This window comes from Anolis sagrei, chromosome 1 (genome assembly GCF_037176765.1).
Source record: "Anolis sagrei isolate rAnoSag1 chromosome 1, rAnoSag1.mat, whole genome shotgun sequence".
NCBI lineage: Eukaryota > Metazoa > Chordata > Lepidosauria > Squamata > Dactyloidae > Anolis > Anolis sagrei.
The window spans coordinates 95713781-95720876 of record NC_090021.1 but is presented as its reverse complement, the minus strand read 5'-3'; the positions used below and the strand labels follow the sequence as shown (position 1 = coordinate 95720876).

Genomic DNA, 7096 nt, shown 5'->3' with positions numbered 1-7096 from the left:
CTGTGTGGAAGGGCCTCGGACTACAAGAAAACAGATCTGCAAAGACCAGCAAGTTTTGTGGCTTACTAGTTGAGGCTTCACCTGTAGAGATACATGTTTGTGTTTGGTACATGTCAAGTTGTATGTACTTTAAATAAAGGATCTGACTTAAAAAAAATCTGTCAAGGTGAAATTCTGCAGGAAAGCACAGATTTTACTTTATTTAAGCATGTCTTATTCACAGAGGGATGAATAGTGGGTACACACACAGCACTCCTGTTGAATCCTCTTGACTGGAAGATTTACCTATGGAAGTTCACTTGTCCCTCCAGGTCCAAAACACCTGGAGGGCTGAAGTTTGCCAAGGCCTGATCGATCCTAGTATTTTAATTCCGGTCCCAAAGTAACCCCCCCCCCCCAAAAAAAACCCTGAATGAAGATGTGTTTGTGTAACTAGACACTGAGACTTGCTGTCTGATGGAGGATTCTCTCAGAACCAGAGTTTCCTTTGAATTCAATAGAGGTGTTTGTTTGTTTTTCAGGTTTGAAACTCCAGACTGAAGAGAAAGGAGTGAAAGAAACCACCTGAGAAACAACCACCAGGAAGAGGGTTTAAAAAAATTCTTTCCAGGGTTTTGGAGCAGGTGGGACGTACCGGACTGGAGGTAGGAACAAGGGAGAGGGGATCATGATCAACACAACCGAGAATATCCCAGTTATTCATTTTCTCACCAGGAACATTAAAACACACATCTTAAAATATACATCCCCAAAGTGAAGTTAGTTAGTTCTGTTGGTTTGAAAAAAATTCCCCTCTCTCAAGGATGAGTATTTTAAAATGTGGTGATGAGGTCTGAGTAACTGCTCTTGCACAACCTGTAAATAAAAGTGGCTGCGATGACAGTTTTGCCTGGCCTCAGGGCAAAAAAAGAGAACAAAAACATTCAATTCCTTCCAGGGAGCATCCATTCTTTGTGGGAGGGGGGCTTGGAGTATGTGGAAGAGGCAAGGAGCTTAACTATTAACTTTTATTGTTAACTTAATAGAGTCTGAAACTTCTCTTATCTTTTTTCTTCCAAGGAAGTGATTGGACTTTTTAAAAAATAAATTGCTTTTGATGGTACTCATTCCAAAATTAGGGAAGGTTATTGTGGTTATTGTGTTTAGGCATGAGAAGCTTATATGTTAGGGAGGAAAGCAACATATAAATTGAAATTTATTATTATTATTATTATTATTATTATTATTATTATATAAATACAATATATTCTAACATATACAATAATCTTATAATAATATTATAACATATAAATACAATATATATCATAATAGAATAATATATAATTATAATAACAAAATAATATTATAACATATATTAATATATAATAAATACTAATATTAAATCGTGCTGTTTATCAGTGGATTTTAATATAAATGTTATTATATTATCGATGTTTGATTTTTTAAGCTTTATGTCTAAATGTTCTTTTATATTTATGTTTTAATTTGGTTAGGTTAATTTATACTTATATGTTATTGTCTTGCTATTATCTTTTGGTTTTCACATGTATGTAAGGCATTGAATTTTGCCTTTATAATGTTGGAAACTGCTTTGAGTTCCCTTAGGGGGAGAAAACTGGTATATAAATGTAGTAAATAAATAAATAAAATTTTAATAAATATTATAACACACATATATAAATATTCTATTATAACACAATATAATCATAATATAAAATTATAATATTATACTATTATAACATTAATATAATATATAATATTATAACACATATATAAATAAAATATATTCTATTATCATATATATAATATAATAATATACAGTATATTACTATGGACTATGTTTTTGGGACTATGTGCTTTATTTTGAACTGCTTTTTAAAATGTATTTAAATGCACAATGTATTTTGTATGTTTTTTAATGTCTTAGTGCAGTATTGAATTATTGCCAATTTGGAAGCCGCTCTGAATCCTCCTCAGGGATGAGATAGAGCAGAGTAAAATACAGTAATAAATAAATAAAATATTAATGATCGGTAACATTCTTAATGTGGCAACAAGATACTTCCTGTTTACATAGTTCAAACAGTGGGGAGCTAACTTGCTTGTGTTGGGGGCACTGGGAAGGAACGTGGTATGAATTATGGTCTATTACAAGTCTGTTTGCTTTCCCTTTTAGATCATTTGTCCGAAAGCACTAAAAGAAGGTTTGGGAAACGTAAGTAAGATGTTCCAACAAAAGATTAAAAATCAAGGCCATGTCTTGTGTCTGCTTAGTTTATCTCTGCAAACTTTCTCTATTTGTTTAGCTCATCCTCTGGGTGAGACTGTACGTGTTGCAAGAACAAATTATCTATAATGCACGCAAGCAAAAATACATTAAAAAAACAAACCTCTAACATTTTAAACAAATAGCTCTTTAGAAATATATGCTTAATAACTGCAATAAAATTATTAAATTAATTTTGTATGGAAATAACTCTGTTTTGACTTCTTAAAGGAAGCCACGTTATCTTAGCTGGGTAGACAGCATTGTCAGTATCAGAACTATTGAAAGTATTACAATTATTCTATATTGAATTAATATTTTCATATTTAATATTTACAAAATGATTGTACTTTGAATTGTTGCATCCAAGGGCTATTTAAAAGCTGAAATCCTATGCATTGATAATTTTCTAGAGTCTAGAGAGACTTGCATTTAAAAAAAAACAACAACGTGTCTGCGTAATAATTTATGGTGAAAGTTTCATTGTGCTCGAGTGTGGCAAACTATAATAAATGGCAATGTTTATACATTGCTGTACTGCCAAGATAATCTGTTACATTTTGTTCAGCTACAGTTAAGTCTCATTCATTTTTTATTCTTTCACGTGGTTGTCTGCCAGCAGCAAGTGAACTCATATAGTGAGCTCAAAGAATTTGGGCATGAAGCCAATGTAAGCACTGTAATATGACATGGATAATATTATCTCTCTAGCCTTTATCATACAGTAGGCTTTAATAAGCTGACGTTGCATTTTTTTTCCACACTGATTTGGAAGTTAGTTGGCTCAGGCACAGAAAGACTTAACTTGGGAATAAATACGCACCAGATCCGATTGTATGTGCTTTCAAATGACAAATGAACTAATTCTGGGTTGCCTGCTCAAGACAATTTTGCTATAGACGAGGAAAAGGAGGTTTAAATATACCACAATAAGGGATTGTTAACATGCTTAAGGGAAGTTTTTAAATACAGTGTGGTTTTCCAAATTGTTTTTATATTTGATTGATAATATGTATAGAACAACTGTCATTTTTGGGAAAGTCTAAAATATAGGAATGCTTGTATTTAAATAATATTGTCCCTAACTTTCTGCATAGTTGATTCTGAAAAGATCTCTCCTTCCTCAAAGGCAATATAAGGAGTAGGAGAAAAACCCATAAAACAAACAATGGAATATACATAGTATTCAAAGTCATAGCTGTGTTACTGTACCATTGTACCAAAGGATCTTTGAGACTAACAACAGCTTTGAGACTAACAAACTTCTTTCAGTTACGTTCAAAGGTGCTGCAAGAGCTCTCTCTCTCTCTCACACACACACACACAATTTAGACAAATGGAGAAAACCAGGAAGTTAGTTTTATTTGCGATGTTAAAACAATATAGTTTCATTTTTTTAATCGTGTCAGAACCGACTTGAGAAACTGCAAGTCGCTTCTGGTGTGAGAGAATTGGCCATCTGCAGAGACATTGCCCAGGGGATGCCTGGATGTGTTACTATCTTGTGGGAGGCTTCTCTCGTGTACCTCCATGGGAAGCTGGAGCTGACACACGGGAACTCAGCCCATCTTGCGGTTTCAAACAGCTGACTTTTAGGTCAGCAGCTCAACCAGCACAAGGTTTTAACCCATTGTGCCACCGCGGATCCTCATATAGTTTCATGACTGTTATCTAAAAAATTATGTACCAGTTGCACATAAGTTAAATATTATAAGCAAGACGTAGACTAGGTACAGTATTTTTCTTCTGTAAAGATCAGCATGATCCATGGATTTTAAAAATATTTCTGGATACACACCATAATATTTAATATATGACTTGATACCAGTGCCATTAAGTGTATAAATATGCATTAACTAGTAGCTTATTAACCACATTGTCATTATAATGCTATACTGAAAGTATCCATTATTAATTGGTGAATAAGAGTTAGTCCCTTCATGTACCTTCATGGGGGACTTCAGCTTGACAGTCTTTATCTTAATGACAAAGGGTGAAAATTCTCAAAAAAGTATTTATAAATGAATGCAAATAGTATTTTAAAGATTCTCCATACCATAACAATATATATGGAAATTAAATTTCAAGAAAATCATACATAGTGCATGAAATAACTTGGACTGGTGCAAAACCATGTAATTACTTAGGCAAACAACAATGACAAAATCATACAGAGAAATGTAATTGGGTCTTGTATATCCAAAGTATTCATTTCAGCCCCTGGTGCTATAGATTAAGAGGTGCAATCCATCTAATTTTGACGGGACTTCTGCATAAACTCCTTTGAAATAAATGGAGTTTGTGGTTGGTAGACTTCTCCCTAAGTGATCCCATCTGATATAAATATAAATATCTGATAACTGTTAGTGTAAGCACTTTAAGTCAACAACATTTATTTTCTTGGCACTGGAGCGTTTAAATTGCATGTCAATTGCTTTATATCCTTTTCACTACTTTAAGTAAACTGTGTGGTAAATAGCTATCATTGATCTTTGGCTTTAAAAGTTGAGCAGTGATTCGCACCCTATATTTCCCCTTCTTCATTGCTGGCAGACAACTCAGCTCAACATTGTTTTGAATGTTAGGAAAATGTTCTCTTCTCTAATAATTCAATATGTGAATGAGCATGAAACCAGATAGGTAATTTAAGCATTTCCTCTGCTATTTCTGTGTGACATGTCTAATCACTTATTACATTGGGGGGGGAGGGGGAGGAAATGCAGTTATGTTAGCCGTAAGAAAAGAAAGTTAATGTTAGTGTAATTCCTTGATTAAAACATGTGAAGGGGAGGGGGGGAGTAGACATGCTCAAGACCTCCAGATCTCTTCATAGGGCAGGTTGCTACTGAAAGTGTGGGGAGGGGAGGGGAGGGGAGGGGGGGATTAAAGTTGTAGCTCTATTGCCATCAATATATCTTGAGACACAACACATTCTTGTATTACTTGAAGCCATTTACTCCACACTACCTTTTCCCAAGGAAGTGGAGCAGCATTTTGCCACAGCAAATGTTGTTGTTAGTGGGGGTGGGATGGGAGGGGGAGAATAAAAAAAATCTCATTGCTTTCAAAATGTCTTGAGACAGAACATGTTCCTGTATATTGTGGCTTATTTCTTGGGAGAATTAACCAACTATGCTTCCAAATAAGTGTGCCAATGAGCACTGCTCCAACAACTTTGCTTTATGGCACGTCTTACAAGGTTATTTTTGTAACAAAACTTAAATTTCAGACTCCACACTTGAGTTTTAAGTTGTACATAGAGCTCTTAGACAGCCCCAATGGATATTTGTTTGTGTGTTTGTTTGATGAGGCACTTCGTTCAAACAAGTTACATTTAATATGTTGTCAAGGCTTTCATGGCCGGAATCACTGGGTTGCTGTGAGTTTTTCTGGGCTCTATGGCTATGTTCCAGAAGCATTCTCTCCTGATGTTTTGCCCACAAGCATCCTCAGAGGTTGCTGAGGATGCCTGCCATAAATGTGGGTGAAACATCAGGAAAGAATGCTCCTGGAACATGGCCATACAGCCCAGAAAACTTACAGCAACCAAGCTACATTTATTTGAAGAGGCCCCACTAACTACTTTTGAAACTCATATGGATTTCAATAGGAATTTGCTATAGATCAGGTGCCATATTAAGAACATTTTAGGAACTTTTCTTTCTTTTTGCACAGACAAAATCTGAATTCTTTTCGCATTCTGTTTTGCCCATTAAAGCATTCTCAGTTAATTGTTCATGGAGCACTTATCCGCCAGTAATCTTTATTTCCTGGAGGATGGACTGGTTGGATCTTCTCGCAGTCCAAGGCACTCTCAGAACTTTCCTCCAACACCACAGCTCAAAAGCATCTATCTTCCTTTGCTCAGCCTTCCCTAAGGTCCAGCTCTCACATCCGTAGGTTACTACAGGGAATACCATGGCTTTGACTATGCGGATCTTGGTTGCCAGTGTGATGTCTCCACTCTTCACTATCTTATCGAGATTGGACATTGCTCTCCTCCCAAGAAGCAATCGCCTTCTGATTTCCTGGCCACAGTCTGCATCTGAAGTAATCTTTGCACCTAGAAATACAAAGTCTGTCACGGCCTCCACGATTTCTCCCTCTATTTTCCAGTTGTCAATCATTCTTGTTGCCATGATCTTGGTTTTTTTGATGTTTAGCTGCAATCATGTATATACAGCCTGTATATTTTACATTTATTTGGCTAATTAGTTAGAATCACCATTTAACAACTGAGGGTCCTTTCACACAGCCATAGAACCCAGAATATCAAGGCAGAAACTCCCACAGTATCTATTTTGAACTGGGTTATCTGAGTCCACACTGATAATGTGGGATTTTATTCAGCTGTGTGGAAGGGGCCTGAGAGAATACTTAAGTAATATTCTTGCTGCCAATTGGAGATGATTAGAAATGACAGAATTAAAAAAAAAAAACCTCTTGTCTCTCAGTAAACTACTTGACAAAGGTTTACCTAGACTTCAATTGAAATTGTGATCTATAAATGATCCATAATTGGTGTTGCTCATTGTGGAAACGTTGGGCCTAATCTTTGGTTAGTATCAATTTCCTTCATTTCATTTGAAGCAATGGATGTTGAGAGATTAATTTGTTTTCTTTTAATGTATTTGCCAGTACATTAAAGTTCTGCTATGATCTTTATATCCACATTTCAGAGGCAAACAAGGATAAAAGGAAGATTTTAACCCCCACCCCACAGGTTCGCCCCAGACTTTCATTGACTTTTGTTTTAGACCAGGGTTTATGTTTCATTAATCATATCTTCTGTAATCCCTTTAAAAGCGGTTCAAAGTTTTATCCCCCCTT

The 7096-nt window shown here is 35.4% G+C and overlaps 1 protein-coding gene across 1 annotated transcript in view; it reads left to right on the top strand.

Annotated features, from left to right (window-relative positions):
- The first annotated feature begins 564 nt into the window (after positions 1-564).
- PRDM1 (PR/SET domain 1) overlaps positions 565-7096 on the top strand; it is a 105286-nt gene continuing 98754 nt past the window's right edge. Inside the window, exons 1-2 of the mRNA XM_060753105.2 lie at positions 565-644; positions 2177-2215. The gene's annotated coding sequence lies outside the window, so the exon portion shown is untranslated. The remainder of the gene's footprint in view (positions 645-2176; positions 2216-7096) is intronic.